The sequence below is a fragment of the Solanum verrucosum genome, unplaced genomic scaffold (assembly GCF_900185275.1).
Source record: "Solanum verrucosum unplaced genomic scaffold, falcon-dt-bn FXZP01000194.1, whole genome shotgun sequence".
NCBI lineage: Eukaryota > Viridiplantae > Streptophyta > Magnoliopsida > Solanales > Solanaceae > Solanum > Solanum verrucosum.
Window position 1 is genome coordinate 2,800,387 of NW_026020416.1, and position 18,054 is coordinate 2,818,440.

Consider the following 18,054-nt stretch of genomic DNA (forward strand, 5'->3'; position numbering starts at 1 on the left):
TGTAGACGTTTGCCCCTCCGGACCAACGCACACCATTAATAAGGTTGTCACGAACGCCCATAAAAAATTAGGCCAAAAACACGTCGGGATCACATATCACTCAAAATCTATGAACTACATCACACATAAAACGAGAAATTTAAAGATAATGCATGAGTGATTACCCATGGGTATAGGCTGTCTGTGGAAGATCAATGTTACTTGCTGAAGCCGTTTTCTCCTAAAGAAGTTAAAGATGCCATGTTTAGCATTAATGAAAATTAAAGCCTGGGACCAGACGGATATGAGAGTGGGTTCTTTAAAAAAGCTTGGGTGTGTGTAGGCTCAGATATTTGTAAGTCTGTGTTGGACTACATGAGGACATGTATATTACCTAAACAAGTTAATGCTACAATGATCTCAGTTATCTCGATGACAGCAAATCTAGTGAATACTAGTCAATATAGACCTATATCTTGCTGTAATGTGTTATATAAGTGTATCTCAAAAATGTTATGTATAAGGTTTGTTGTCATATTGCCAAAATTGGTGGGGGAAAACCAGGATGCATTTATCAAAGAAAGATCAATAATCCTCCATAACATCCTAATGTATCATGATTTACTAAGACATTACAAAAGGAAAACTAATCCAAGATGCTTGATGAAGATAAATCTTAGGAAAGCCTATGACATGGTCAAATGGGACTTTATTGAGGAAATGCTTGAAGGTTATGGATTCCCTGAAAAGTTTGTACAATTGGTGATGGCATGTGTGACCTCTCCTAGGTTCTCAGTTAGAGTAAATGGGGGTAGGATATGGTTATTTTGACGAAAAAAGGGAATTGAGACAAGGAGACCCCATTTCCCCTTTACTCGTTGTGCTTGTCATGGAGTACCTAACTAGAGTTTTGTGTCAAATGAGCAACTATCAAGTTTCAGATTCCACCCCATGTGCCAAAATACCAAAAATTAAATCATCTCATCTTTGCAGATGATTTGATTATCTTTTGCAAAGGGAGGGAATATCTTGTCAAGAAGATTATGTAGGATCTAAAACACTTCTCAAGGACTACTGGATTGGAGGCAAAGTGAGACAAATCTAGCATATTTGTGGTTGGAGTAGATGAGATTGTGTAGGAAAAGTCGTTGGTGATCACAGGATTTGCACAAGGGTCACTCCCTATCAAATATCTAGGCCTTCCTTTTCCCCTAATAAGTGGAACAAGCTAGATTGTCATCAATTAGTACTGAAGATAACATACATGATAAGGACTGCATCAGTCAGGCACCACTCTTATGCAACGAAACTATAGGTTATAGTCTCTGACCTATTTGTAGTGCAGAACTATTGGGCTTCAATATTTATCTTTCCTCAAAGTGTGGTTAAGGAGGTGGATAGAAAATGTAGAGATCTCTTACGGGGTAGCACAAAAGAGAAAAGGAAAGTAGCATTGGTATGATTAGAGGTGATAATTTCTCTTATTTAGTATTAGTTAAGAGAAATTATCACTCTTAATGATACTAATACAGTACATGATATTTATGTAGTATTAGTTAAGTGAAAATTATCAGTCTTAATGAATGAGGACTATGGGCTATAATTCTTTTTTAGAGAATGACTAGTTCTTGAATTACTTTGGATTGGGGTATAAACATGTAATTATTTTGAGTTTTATGACCCATATATATAGTTTTTCCTTTTTTATTTCTTTTAATCAATAGAGAATCTACCGCTTCATATAGTTTTCACACAATTTTGTAGCCCAATTATTTAGAAGAGTAATATAATTGATTAATGCATAAACATGTATTTCACAAGATGACATCACATTCTTTAACATAGAAGAATTTACTTTTTTAAAATATAAGGGAGAATAGAAAATACACCATAAGACTTTATACTTCATAGTTTAAGATCATGGAGTACTAAAGACACGACAACAAATTCTTAAACTAATAAAAATGAAAGGACAACTATCGACTCAAAAGAAGACTCATAAACTGAAACAAACTCACTTCACTAAAGATAATTTTTTTTAGATAAATCTTTCTCTAAAGGCAATCAAATCAATGAACCCCTTTGACTGTAGAAGCCTTCTCATCATTGAAGAACTTATCTATTGTGTCAAAGTAGTTGGAGGAATCATAAACATATGGTATGCCACCCACGGAATAAGAGACAATAGCAATATGTGCTCCTGTTGTAATAGAAAGTTTGTGTGCTTCCTGGACAACAGTTGCCCATAGCTTTTTGAAAGCTACAAAGTGTTTTGCCTTAGAGATTATCACCTTCTGTTGAGTCTTTTGTCGATGTATAATCTTAATTTGTGCCATTACAAAAGTGTTTGGTGAATGAAGAGGGCTTGGCAGAATAGTTTTGAGAAATTTTGTGAAGAAATTTGCGCACTTTATAGGTGATGATATTTGTTTTTATTTCATGGTTAAGTTAAGTATATAAATGAATTTCTTATTATGTATTTTTCTTAGAGATTTACAATCCTTAAAATATATTTTGACTCCAATTTTAAAGGTATATGAGTTACGTTTTTTTCCATTCAAGTTACATTTTTTATTTTTTTCCCAATTTTAAAGGTAGATGAGTAACATTTTTTTCATTCAAGTATCTTCTAATTTTCCTTTAATAGATTACTCCGCTTTAAAGATATGATATTTTTAATTATATTCTTAAAATTTTATTTGATTTAGAGTAGGCACATTTGTAATTTTTCCATTTTTGAATTATATGGACAATTTTAGTAATATTTGTAGGATTTTATGTCCTCTACTTTAATAAGAGTGATGTGCTAGAATCGAAAAAATATGTAAATCCTGTACATTTAGAACTAGAGGAAAATTAGATGATATAACTTGGATGGAAAAAACATAAATAATTTACCTTTAAACTATAATGGGCTTGTTCAGAAATCATCTCGTGCCATATTATGCATATGTTCATGCAAATGCAAACATCTGATATATGTATATACAAACATCTCAACATATGTTATTTTATTTGTTTCGATTTATATGTTACAAACAAAATTAAGAGAGTTCATTAAATTTTTACATAACTTTAAAATATTTTAAGTTGTTAATTTTTCTGATTTATAGGACTATTAACATAATTTTAAAGAAAATATATGTTACTCTATATGTCTTAATTTGTAAGACATGCTAAATTTTGAAAGTCACAAAATTTTAATATATTTTTAATTGTTAATTATTGTGACTTATAGTACTCATAATTTTGAAATAACATATATGTTACATTGTTTGTCCCAATTTATGCAGCACCTGTGAAATTGGTCGTCACAGACACCCACAAAAAATTTCGGCAAAAACACTACCTAATAAATAATGTAATCAATGATTGCCTCTTCTAAAGGAAAACAATATATACTACTGTATCTTTTAGCATGTGATGACTTAGGTGGCTCCAAACTCCATTAAATAGGTCTTCACAGACGTTGGGAAAAAATTTCGGCCAAAAAAATATTAGGTCCACATATCACCCAAAATCAATGAATTATAACACACGAAAAATGGAAAAATCAATATTTCCCATTGTGGCGCCTCGCTTGAACTTAAAAATGCTAATGTGTGCCACTCTGAAGCAACCCACGCCATTCATAAGGTCGTCATGGACGCCCACAAAATATTCGGCTAAAAACACGTCGAGATCACATATAACCCAAAATCAATGGACTATAACACACGTCAAAATGCAGACGTATGCCCCTCCTGACGAACGCACACAATTAATAAGGTCGTTATGGATGCCCACAAAAAAATTCATCCAAAAATACGTCTAGATCACATATCACCCAAAAACCATGGACTAAAACACATGTATAATGACAAAATTGGTATTTCCTATTCCGGATCTCGTTTGAACTTGACAATGTAGATCCTAAGCACCTTCGGACCAACCCAAACCATTAATAAGGTCGTCAGGGACGCCGACAAATAATTTCGGCCAAAAACTCATCGGGATCACATGACACCCAAAATCCATGGACTACAGGTAAAATGGGAAATTTTGTATTTCCTATTGCGGGCCTCATTTGAACTTGAAAATATAGACGATTGATCCTCTAGAGCAACCCACACCATTAATAATGTCGTCACGGGTGCCCATATCAAATTTCGGCCAAAAACACGTCTGGATCACATATCACCCAAAATTCATCGACAACAACACACGTAAACTAAGAAACTTGGTATCTCCCATTACAGGACTTGTTTAAACTTTAAAATGCAAAAGTTTGCCCCTCCAGACTTACCCAACAAGGTCCTCACAAAAAATTTCAACTAAAAACACATTATTTTAACATATCACTCAAAATCCATGGACTATAACGCATGTAAAATAGGAAATTTGTTATTTTCTGTTGCAGACCTCGTTTGAACTTGAAAATGCAAACATTTTCCCCTCCGGACCAACTCATGCCATTAATAAGGTCTTCATGGACTCCCACAAAATGTTTGAGCCGAAAACACATTAGAATCACATATCACCCAAAACCATGGACTATAACACACGTAAAATAGGAAATTTCATATTTCCCATTCGGGCCACTTTTCAACTTTAACATGCGGACGTTTGCCCATCTAGACCAATGCATGCCATTAATAAGGTCATCACAGACGCCCACAAAAAACATCAACAAAAAACATATCGGGATCACATATCACCCAAAATTCATGGACTCACACACGTAAAATGAAAAATTTGATAATTAATGTTCCGAGCCTTGTTTGAATTTAAAAATGCATATGTTTGCCCCTCTAGACCAGTCTACGCCATTGATAAGGTCGTCACAGAGTCCCACAAAATATTTTAGCCAAAAACACATCAGGATCATATATCACCCAAAATCTATGGACTATAGCACACGTAAAATGGGAAATTTGGTATTTTCCGTCCCGGGCCTCATTTGAACTTGAAATGCAGACTTTTGCCCCTATGTACTAATGCAGGCAATTAATAAGATTTTTCAAGGATGCCCAAAAAAAGTTTCGTCCAAAAACATGGCAGGATCACACTTATAAAGTTTTTTCAGAAAAATATTTTTGGTGGTCTGATACGCTCAAATTACACTTCCCTAAAGAAGTATAAGCGGTCGTCATCAAATAAAGAACCCAACTTTTAGGTTGGGGTCGATCCCACGAGGAATATAGTTCAGACTTAAACTTAACCCACGATTCTATTCGTTTATTCAAATTATTTCTGAAACATGTAATTAAGGGGGGGGGTTTGTAAACAAATAACCGATTGTTGTTTAAGTAACAAGTGAGCAAGATTCAAACTTCGAGTTATCAACATGAGAGAGAAACTAGGGTGTATGTGTTCCCCATAATCTCTTAACGCGCTAATCCTAATAATAGTAATCCTTTGCCACTGTTTTACATGCAAAGTTCATAAGTTAGGTATCCCTAAGTGATTGGTCCTCCAAATAGGGATTTCACCCCGCACCTTGGTACGATTACGTGTGTATACTTTAATAACCCTTACCTTTATCTCAAATTATACATCACATCAATGTATGGCTTAACTTTCACCCTCGCACCAATTGACATTAAACTATTAGATAGTATCCCACTAAATCTCCGTTGATAATTCTTTTCTCATTAACTACCTCCTTGGTTCGACAAGTAGCAATAAGGCAAGTTCTAACGCGTGCACTCGTTAAAAAGACTTCTAAGCGAAAGAATTACCAATACATGAATCAACACTATTCAAGAATTACTTAGTTATTATTCATACATTGTTAATTGTTCATGGTTCCCACAACCCAACTTGTGGATTTAGCTACTCATGCTTGAAAGAACACAATTCATGTTTTGATAATAAGAATTCATGAACTTTCGTTTAGAGTAGATGAAACCTGAAATCTCCAATTGAATTTCAAAGCGAAAATCTTATAAACTGAAATCCGGAAATCAAATTGCTAAAGTTGCAAGTTAATTCCCAAAGAAAATATCAAGAACTAAAAGTAAACAATAATGTCTAACCCCAAAAAACGAGGTTTACATACCCTATTTATAGAAAAATATAGCCTAAATAAAAAGAAACAAAATGAGGAAATAAACTTATCGGACGCGGCTTTGATCGACGACTCGACCTACTGACCGTGGGTAGACCTACGGTCCGTAGATCTTCTCCGTTGGTCAACACTTAGAACTTCTTTAGCAGAGGCTGGAACCTTCACTCTTAGATCATCAACGACGGACGTGCAGGACGGACTGTAGGTCGACCTACGATTCGTGGGTCCTCTTTCATGGCTCCACACTTATGATTTTCATCAGGTACTGGAACTACAACTCTCTGAACACATTAGAAGGAATTGGAGGATGGCCCGTGGGTCGACCTACGGTCCGTAGATAACTTCGTAGTTCCAGACTTTGTTAGAATTCCCTGATGGTCCTATCTACACTTACTCATTGACGGACCATCAGAGGACCTACAGTCCGTAGGTCACTCCGTGGGTGGCTACTTCTGCATACTTTTAGCTGTTATCTCACTCAACCGCGTCCAAGCCTACTTCCTGGAAACATAACACATAAAACATTATTTCCGATACAAAATGGCCCTAGACACACACAACTCTTAAGTGAAATGCATCAAAGTACCGTAAACTCACGGTATATCAACACCCTCAATACACTCAAATTACACTTCCCTAAAGAAGTATAAGCGGTCGTCGTCAAATAAAGAACCCAACTTGTAGGTTGAGGTCAATCCCACGAGGAATATGGTTCAGAATTAAACTTAATCCAAGATTATATTTGTTTTGTCAAACTATTTCTGAAACAAGTAATTAAAGGGGAGGGGGAGGGGGGTTTGTAAGCAAATAATCGATTGTTGTTTAAGTAACAAGTGAGCAAGATTCAAACTTTGAGTCATTAATATGAGAGAGAAACTAGGGTGTATGTGTTCCTCATAAGCTCTTAACGCGGTAATCCTAATAATAGTAATCATTTCCTAGTGGTTTACCTGCAAAGTTCGTAAGTTAGGTATCCCTAAGTGATTGATCCTCCAAATAGGGAATTTCACCCCGCACCATGGTCCGACTACGTGTGTATACTTTACTAACCCTTACCTTTACCTTAGATTAGACATCACATCAATGTATGACTTAGTTTTCACCCTCACATCAATTGACATTAGACTTTTAGATAGTATCCCACTAAATCTTTGTTGATAATTCTTTTCTCATTAACTACCTCCTTGGTTCGGCAAGTATCAACAAGGCGAGTTCTAACACGTGCACTCTTTAAAAAGACTTCTAAGCGGAAGAATTACCAATACATGCATCAACACTATTCAAGAATTACTTAGTTATTATTCATACGTTGTTAATTACTCATGGTTCCCACAACCCTAGTTGTGGATTTATCTACTCATGCTTGAATGAACACAATTCATGTTTTGATAATAAGAATTCATGAACTTACGTTTAGAGTAGATGAAACCTGAAATATCCAATTGAATTTCAAAGCAAAAATTTTATAAACCAAAATCTGGAAATCAAATTGCTAAAGTTGCAAGTTAATTCCCAAAGAAAATATCAAGAACTAAAAGTAAACAATAATGTCTAACCCCCAAAAACTAGGTTTACATACCCTATTTATAGAAAAACATGTCCTAAAACAAAAAGGAAACAAAATAAGGAAATAAACTTCTGGGACGTGGCTTTGATTGACGACTCGACCTACAGACCGTGGTAGACCTACAGTCCGTAGGTCCCCTCCGTTGGTCAACACTTAGAAATTTTTTAGCAGAGGATGGAACCTTCACTCTCAGATCAACAATGACGGATGTGCAGGATGGACCATAGGTCGACCTACGGTCCATGGGTCCTCTTCTGTGGCTCCACACTTGGGATTTTTATCAGGTACCGGAATTTCAACTCTCTGAACACATTCGATGGATGTATAAGACCGACCGTGGATCGACTTACGGTCCGTGGATCGCTTCGTAGTTCCACACTTGGTCAGAATTCCCTGATGCTCCTATCCACGCCTACCCATCGACGAACCGTCAGAGGACCTACAGTCCGTAGGTCACTCCGTGGGTGGCTACTTTTGCATATTTTCAACTGTCATCTCACTCAACCGTGTCCAAGCCTACTTCCTGCGAACATAACACATAAAACATTATTTCCAATACAAAATGGCCCTAGACACACACAACTCTTAAGTGAAATGCATCAAAAATAGCGTACACTTACTGTATATCATGGTCCAAGCGCCAGATCCATGTAATATACACAAAAAATAGAAAAATCTATATTTCACGCTTTGGGCTTTGTTTGAACTTGAAAATGCTGACGTTTTCCCCGCCAAATCAATCCACGCCATTTAAGTGGTCTTCAGGGATGCTTGATACGCTCAAATTACACCTCCCTACAGAAGTATAAGAGATCGTTATCAAGTAAAGAACCCAACTTGTAGGTTGGGGTCGATCCCACGAGGAAAATGGTTTAGACTTTACTTTAACCAACAATTATATTCAGTTAGTCAAATTACTTCCAGAAACAAGTAATTAAAAGGGGGTCTGTTTGTGTGAAATAAATAGTAAGAATTTAATAAGTAATCAGTAATCAAAACTCAACTTTGGTTGTTATCAAGATAAGAGAAATAACTAGGGTATACGTGTTCCCCACAAACTCATAACGCAGTAATCCTAGTAACAACAATCCTTTCCTAGTGTATTACATGCAAAGTGATAAGTTACGTATCTCTAAATCCTTGGTCCGACATCTAGAGAATTTCACCCCGCACCTTGGTCCGGCTACGTGTGTATAATTTACTAACCCTTATCTTTCCCTCATATTATACATCATAATCGATGTTTGGGTTAGTTATTATTTCGCACCAATCGACACTAGCCTATTAGATAGTATCACACTAACTCTATGTTGATAATTCTTTTCTTGTTGATTACCTCCTTGGTCCGGCAAGTAGCGACAATGCGAGTTCTAACGCGTGCACTTGTTAAAAAGACTTCTAAACGAAAGAATTATCAATGCATACAAAACACTATTCAAGAATTGCTTATGTACTATTCATACTTTGTTAATCGCTCATGGTTTCCACAACCCTAGTTGTGGATTTAGTTACCCATATTAGCAAGAACACAATTCATAGTTTTAGATGAAGAAATCATGAACTTATGTAAAGAGAATAATAAACCCAGAAATTCAACTTGAATTGCAAAACCAAAATCTTCAAAACGCACTTAGGAAATCAATAATTGCTAGAGTTGCAAATTAATCTCCAAAACCACAAAGTAAAACTAGAATAATAATGTCTAATCCACAAAAACGAAGTTTACATGCCCTATTTATAGAAAACAAATCCTAAATTAAAAGGAAAACAAATTAAGGAAAGTTTGTTCAGGCACGCGTCTTCATTCCACGAGACTGACTTACGGACCGTCGATAGATCTACTGTCCGTAAGTCCCTTCCGTCAGCCAGGACTTAGAAAATATCTTAGCTTCCAAAAATCAGCTTCTCTGAAGCAAACGACGGACTTACAGTACGGACCGTAGATCGATCTATGGTCCGTCAATCCCCTCCGTAGTTTCACACTTAGAATCTTCAAAAATCAGGTACTGGAACCCTCACAGTATCATTCTACGGATCAATCAGTATGGTCCGTAGATCAATCTACGGACCGTCAATGGCCACCGTGGTTCCACACTTGGTCAGATTTCCCTGATATGTCATCCATACCTTGCTTGCTGATCTACGACCATCACCCACGGACCGTCAATGGACCTACCGTCCGTAGATCACCTTCGTGAATGCCTTTTTTCTGCATTTCTCTCATCTGTCTCTATAACTCCGCGCCTGAACATCTTTCCTACAGAATACAATAAAAACACATAAAAACCAATACAAAAAGGCCCTAGACACACACAACTTGTAAGTGAAATGTATTAGAAATACCGTAAACTCACGGTATATCAACACCCTCAACTTAAATTCGTTGTTTGTCCTCAACGACGCACTACGACTCTAAACGACACTTGTATAGAAGCAAGCATTTCTGGCCCAAGCAATCACATGACTCTCTACCCCCCTCACTTTTCAGGTGCAACTTCGTTCTCTTAGACTCGACAAGCTAATCTATGCGGATCAAACCATGACACAGATCGACTAACTGACACACAACATGCACCTTATCACTGTCACCAAGGCACCAACTTTTCAACAATGTAACTAATGCCCTTAATTCAAACGAAATCCCTTTTGCAGAAAAGATGCTTGTCATTCATGGTACAAAGATTTATTCAACACTCACACTCAGAAGTAATTTCAAGTACAGTTAGTGCTTAATGCCATAAGCTTGCCTTTATTTTCACTGCTTAGATTCTCCAAACTAGACTCTAGGATCACTATAGGACTTTATTGGCTTGTAACGTAGGCTCAGAGTCAGGTGTGGTATATTTGGGTACTGCTTAGTGACTTTCTGCCCTCCTTGACATTACACTAGGCTTTTAACCTCTTTTTGCCCTATTTCTGTTATTACTATTGCTTTACCTTCTTTCCTTTCATTTTCTTCAACCACGGATGTGACTTTAGACTTTGTAGCTCTCTTTACCTTTACTTTATTTTTCTTTTGGCTTTCAACTAGTCACATCCTTTCCTCCCGTTTTCTTTATTTTTTTCTTTTTTCACATCACTCTTTTTTTTACCCATTTTTCTTTCAGTTTCCTCTTTCATAGCCACCCTCAACTTATGGATTTTCCGTTAGTTGAGGTGCATAATACCCGATGTTGGGTCAGGGCCAAGATTGAAGTTACTTTTTACATTAGCCACCCTCAACTTAGGCTTTTGGCCTAAGTCAAAGTGCACATGTCCAAGGAGGGACCGGGGCCAACATAGTAGATTATGGGAAGGTGAGTTCGGGGTTTGGAAAGAAAGGTTTACTTTTAGGCTCAAAGTTGGATCAAAGGGAGCAGTTATTTCATTTGGTTGGATCCTTCTTTTAGGCAATTTGTGGACTTTTCAGAACAATGGCCTATGATCACTTTCTAACCTCTAGATTGAATTGTCTTAGCAGGACTAACCGGGCAAGTTCTAGTTTTGCACAAAAACTGTTTGAACACTCAACGATTCTCACCCACTCTTGGCACATAGTTTCATTATCAGATCATCAGATTAACTCAGTTCAAGTTTCAGCTCAAGTCATGCCATCAAGTTGATTCGTTATTATGTTATACTCAGAACCAACATATTCAACTAATCGTAGCCTACAACTTCTAGCGTACCTCCCAAATTCTGATGGGTACCATTTTTCATAAGCCATCATGCTTCTTTATTTATCATGCTGCTACACATACAATCCTAAGACATGCCAGTTCAACAAAAATTAAACAGGCAAGAAAACCCCAAGAGAGGATTCATGAGTTGGGTTATTCAGACTTCACCCTATCACTCACAATCCATTTATCCCACCCCCAACAAAAATAGATGCAGTTGTCCCCAATGCATACAAAAATAATAAAAGAAAATGGATAAGGTGAAGCAAACCTGCAGCGCAAAGCGCCAGCGAATCATCAACAAGCAGGGGGTCCGATTTCTCGGAACCCGCTGGAACAACAGTGGGGGCACCCTCAGTAGTTCCCACATCTGCAATCATAGCACCCTCAATAGTGCTCTCTATCAATCTCTCCGCACCATCAGTGGTGTTTACAACGTCCCACAAAACAGGCTGGGCTGCTTCCACTGGAGCAGAGCTCGATGCCTCTGCAACTCTCTCATGCACTCTCTGCTGGCGCAACTCTTCGTCTACAATCGAGGCCCTCCTTGCCTCCTTTTCCTGCCTACGCTGTCTCTTGAGAGCTTTCTCCTTCTCAGTGCGATGAGACCGGTGCCGCTGGCCTTTGGCATGTGTAGGGGCAAGCTCCTCCTCGGCGGTCCCACTGAATAGAGCATCTAGCACTGTATCATCAGCCAGTGCAGTAGGTGCAACCTGAGGCTCAACTGAAGGTGCGACAAGGATGGCATCAACGTCAGTCCGAAGGCTGGCTAAGTCAGCCTGCAAAACAGATAGATCTATGGCCGAGAATGATCGCTCGAGGACTCGCAGTTCAAAGGCATCAAGGCGCTTATTAACGGCCTGGACCTTCCGGTCCATCATCCCCTCCATCCTGCGCTCCATTCTAGCCTCGGACTCGGCGATCGACTTTTGCATCCACGGCTGGATGTGATGCAGCAGGGTGGCCATCTGAGCTTCCAACTTCTGTACTCTGGCCAATGGGACAACAATAGCTCCTAACTGTGGTGTAGATCGGGAAGAACTAGGAGCCATACTAGCTGCCTAAGATAAGGAGCCCGGGACAGTGTCGGCGTGATCTGGGATGCTGGGGTCACCGCCCTGTGCCTGCCTCACTGTGTCTGCAAGGTCGGTACCTAAGGGAGGTACCTTAACCTGAGGCTCTCTGCGAGGTGCTGCCATATTTGCCTCATCTCAAATAAGGCCAATGTCCAAAGCCCCTGTAGGGTGGACTAACTTGTCACAATGCCAGATCGGCACTCTAGAGTCCCTGCACAAATGAAAAATTAGACATGGGAAGGGGTAAGTAGTGGAGGTCCTGAATGCCCTCTCGTGAATCTCTACCAGCAGCATGCGGGCAAAGTCAATTGCCACTCCTGCAACTAATGCCGCAACCATGACTACTCTGTCCCACGTGACTTGGTTGTCAGCTTTTGTAGGCGACACTCTGTTACGCACCAACAGCTAGAAGAACTTGGCCGCAAAATTTAATGTGGCCTTTCGGATGCCTAACCGTGGAGTGGCGACCCATTTTGCACGCTCGCCATCTGCAACAATGTACCTAGCCAACCATAGTAGAACAACCTCTCGCTGCTCAGCGTTCCTCTGGAAAGCGCCACTCTGCACGATGTCCTATCTATAATCGAACTCTGTTGTATTGAGAGACCAAGAGTGACCCGTGGTAGGACCATAGAGAAAATGTCTTATTGTGGCAGGTGATATGTTCACCGGACAACCTCGAACCAAAGTGGAAGTGAGAGGATCTTGAGCTAGGGGCTTTGACTCCTTGGAAATTGAACTGCGGAGAGTGGCAACATAGGAAACATAGAATTCCCGCACAATCTCCTCGCTATATGTCCCTGGGTCTCGAGCCATCCAGTCACACTTGTGAAGGTTGAATAACCGGTGAATGTCCAGAACAGTGTGCAAGCTCCCCGTGAGGACTCTACGCTCCTGTGTAATCAGTTGGGCCATCTTTTGTTTATCGTTTACCATCTTGGCATCCCGATAAATTTGCCATTGGCCTTCTACACACCACCTATTTAGCTCGCCGGCTACATGAGTGGGGTCATCATTCTGTAGTGCAGGTATAAACTCTGAGCTAGTTGCCTCATCAGACGAGGCTCCTTGGTCCTTCTCACCAGACCCTATGGCTGATTTAGCAATGGACCCTGCAGCATGGGCAGACTCGGATCCAGAAGACTGGGCAGACTTGGAGCCTGAAGCATGGGCAGACTCGGACCCGGACATCGACCCCTCTGAACTGGAAGCAGCCCCAGTTGGTGACCCGATCAGTGTGTGCTCCTCATCAGACTGGGAGACAGTGACTACGTCGGGAAGCACCTTCCGGGGGGTGCCTCTGGTGCCTCGAGGTGCAGTGCGAGAAGTTCTAGTGTTGAGAGGAACATATGTTGGATCTGTGTCGGTGTCTGTGTCCTCATCGATTAACCGGAAGCTAGGGGCAACATATTTTGACTTGCCCCGTTTTGAAAAGATGACCAGCTTTTTGGGTGCCATCGTACCTGCAGAAGCGATATTAGTGCCCAAGACTAACCATAGATAAACAATAAAAACTTTTAGAACTATAACCGAACAGGGACAAAGCCCTAGGAAAATTTCAGACAGATGCTACAATGGTCATCCACGGAGGAGACCTACGGTCCGTAGACTGATCTACGGTCCTGGATCTCTTCCGTGGATCAGGGACCCAACAATATAGGTCGCAGATGAAAACCACGAATGTGCAGAACGGTTTGTAGATTAATCTACGGACCGTCGTCCACGGCCGTGGTTTCACACTTGGTAATTTTTTTGTGTGCATCCAGTGACGAACGTTATCTACGGTCCGTAGATGGGGTATCGTGGATGCCATCTGTGCCAGGTTTCAGCCATATTATTCTGATCAATCATATGTGGCCTTATTTTTCAACATTAACGAAGCTTCATCATGCATTTCAACATTTAACTATGCTAGTTCTTCATTCTTAAGATTCCGACTGGTCATTTTACCAAACAATTTAGACAAGTTTCGGAACCCGAAGTCGAAACTTACATATATACTTACAATCACAGACAATAAAGCTACACAATCACTATCCATCATTCCAAGGGCATTGTAATTTTTAAATTTATCATGCAATTTCGATCTAACAATTACCTAAGGTCAAGACCCAACTCTCAACTTTCTATATTCAATCTATGAATCGAAATTCAAAGTGAGGGGAAAGTCTATTACTTTACAAGAAACGAGGAGTGGGGTGATTGTGTGATGACACTAAGCTTTGCAAGACCAATGAATCACCTCTTCACTACTAACCAAACACCGGACCCTTCTTGTGGAAATTGGAATGGGTTTTAAGTGAAATGGAAGGGAATTTGGGAATTTATGGAAGGGATGATATTATAGGGGAGTTATGGAGTGATTTAGGGAGTTTATGGGATGGGGGAAACAGTTTTGGGAGTAATGAAGGGAAGTGGAATGGTTTAAAAAAAATGGGGGTTTTTAAATAGGGGGTCCGGGTCGGGTCAGAATGCCTTAGGGTTTGGACTCACGAGACCCCGTCTACGGTCCGTAGATCAGGACCGTAGATCACTATTACTCTTAGAAAAATTTAGAGACTTACCTGGGATCTACGGACACTATTTACGGTCCGTTGATGAATCGACGGACCGTCGATGGGGTCCGTAACCTCTGCACCAGACCATTCCTGCAGATTTATTTCGTGATGTACCTGCACATGTAGCAACCAATAAGCTACTATTTTTTTTTAACATTTTCTGGACACTTTTTAGACACGGACCCTATACTAATTCTAGCCAACACTAAGAACTAAAACACTAAAACACCTACCTAAATTTAGACAAAAGACGCAATTTAAATAGAGAAAGCTAAACTACTAAATGGAAAAAAGAACCCAGTCGTTGGCTAGATTGTACATCTTGGGTTGCCTCCCAAGCAGCGCTTGATTTAACGTCGCGGCACGACGCAAGTGCCTTGATTACTCAGACTTCATCAAGATTGTAGGCCTCAATCACTTCTTGCACAGTTTCAGCATTGCCTAGATAGACCTTGATCCTTTGCCCGTTTACCACGAACCTTGTTCCATCCCTATTTTCAAGCTCAACCGCTCCATGAGGGAGCACTTTTGTGAGCAAAAATGGCCCGGTTCATTTAGACTTGAGTTTGCCTGGAAACAGGTGCAACCTAGAGTTGAATAGCTAGCACCAAGATCACACAATGCCTTAGCAAAGTGTAATAACCCTATAGTACATGGGATCGTGAAAGCACCAGGGTCTTCCTTCTTCTGCACCAGAGATCTTGTAGCAATAGCGCTACAATGCTGTAATCTATCATCATCTTCAAAACTCACATACCTTTTCTTTGTCACCATATCTATCATAAACTTTGCATACCCAGGCATTTGCTCCAAGGATTCTATCAAAGGGACATTGATAGAAAGCTGCTTCAACATAGTAATAAACCTGCGATATTTACCATCTTCAGTCTTCTACACTAACCTTTGTGGAAAAGGTGGTGGAGGTCTAGGTATGGGGACCACTTTCTGAGATATCTTCGCTTCTTGCTCTGTCGCAGTCTCAGAATCTTCTCTAACTTCCACCATATCATCTTCTTTTCTAATCTCAGTATCCACCACAGACGGCATAGGTGGATCTATGGTTTGCTTACCCCCTCGAGTAGTAATTGCCATACAATGACCATCATTCTTTGGATTCTGGATGGTGTTGCTAGGAAGAGTGCCAGGTTGACGCGGGTTCACTGTAGTAGACAACTGAGTCATCTGCTGCTCTAGATGCTTTATTGACACTGCATGGGCATCAACCTTTTGACCAATACCAGACAAGTCGTTTCTCATCTACTTCACATTCTCATCAGTTGCATCAAACCTTCTCATCATCTTCTGCATCATATCTTCAATACACGCCATATTACCCCCAGCTTCCCTAGCACCAGATTCTCGATTTTGAGGGGGAACATAGGGTCCAACCCGATCGTTTCTGTTGCCATAGTTGTTCCTGTTGTAGTTGTTGTCGCGATTGAAGTTCCCATCTCGGACATAGTGACCCTCTCGGTTGTAATTTCCATAGTTTCGACCTTGGTTCCGTTGACCATGGCGCCAATTTTCCGTGTTGGATCCTTGGGCATTTGGTTGATAACCCCCCGTCTGATCATTCACAGCATAAGTATCCTCTTCATAGTAAGACTCCTCAACTGGTGGTGGAGTTCTAGTTAAGTAGTTCACAACATTTACCTTTTCTGCTCTTCCGCTCACATGCTTCAGTACCAACCCCAACTCTGTCCTCATCTGGGCCATCTCCTCACAAATATCATCTGCAAAATTGTTAGTTGTATTATGAACAACAAATGTGTTTCTCCCAGTATCTGACCTCCTAGTGCTCTATGCCTTATTGTTACGAGAGATCCTCTCCAGTTTTTCAGCAATCTGTGCATATGTACAATAACCATATGAACCTCCAGCAATAGTGTCAAGTACTGCTTTATTGTTATCATCCTGTCCTCGATAGAAATATTTCTTCAGCGACTCATCATCAATACGGTGATTTGGAACACCCCTTACGAATGTTGTGAATCTGTCCCAAGAGCTACTCACAGACTCTCCAGGTAATGCTACAAAGTTGTTGACCCTATCCTTGTGATTGAGCTTCTTGGACACTGGATAGTACTTCGCTCAGAACACCTCCGCCAGTTGGTCCCATGTAAATATTGAGTTATAAGGAAGCTCAGTGAACCATACTGCAGCATCGCCTGTGAGTGACAGAGGAAACACTTGTAATCCAATGACATCCAGATCCAAGTCTGGTCTACCTACACAACTTTTTCAAACCACCCTTAGCTTGGCTAAATGAGCATGTGGATCTTTCGATGGCGATCCTGAGAATAAGCTTCTTGCTGTAAGCATCTGCATCAAACTACTAGTCACCACAAATGTGTGCCCTGGAGGTAGAGGGGGTAAAACAATAGGCCCATCAGAGTCTTCAATATTCATGTTTCCCCGATAGTTGTCATGTTGTCGTGGGCCTAGTGGATCTTGCGCCTTCAACGCATCCCCCACTTGATTTTCAGGTGGAACCTGGTTGTCCCTACCAACTACCCTCTGTTGTTGTAACTCAACTGCATCATCTAGATTTCCTCCGATAGGATCAATTGGATCTCTTGGATTGTTCATTCTTTGCAAAGTGCAGTTCAGCTCTGGATCGTAAGGAGTAAGTGGTTCACCCTGGCTCTGTGTACTTGGTATACACTAGAGTGAGAACCTGAGAGGGACAAAAACAAAGAGAAAAAGTAAAATTAGGAAATATTTGACTAACGTTCAATAATGTAGTTAAAATAAATCAAAAAGCCAAAATCCCTGACAGCGGCACCAAAATTTGATACGCTCAAATTACACCTCCCTATAGAAGTATAAGCGATCGTTAACAAGTAAAGAACCCAACTTGTAGGTTGGGGTCGATCCCACGAGGAAATGGTTTAGACTTTACTTTAACCAACAATTATATTCAATTAGTCAAATTACTTCTAGAAACAACTAATTAAAGGGGGGGGTCTGTTTGTGTGAAACAAATAGTAAGAATTTAACAAGTAATCAGTAATCAAAACTCAACTTTGGTTGTTATCAAGATAAGAGAAATAACTAGGGTATACGTGTTCCCCACAAACTCATAACGCAGTAATCCTAGTAACAACAATCCTTTCCTAGTGTATTATATGCAAAGTGATAAGTTAGGTATCTCTAAATCCTTGGT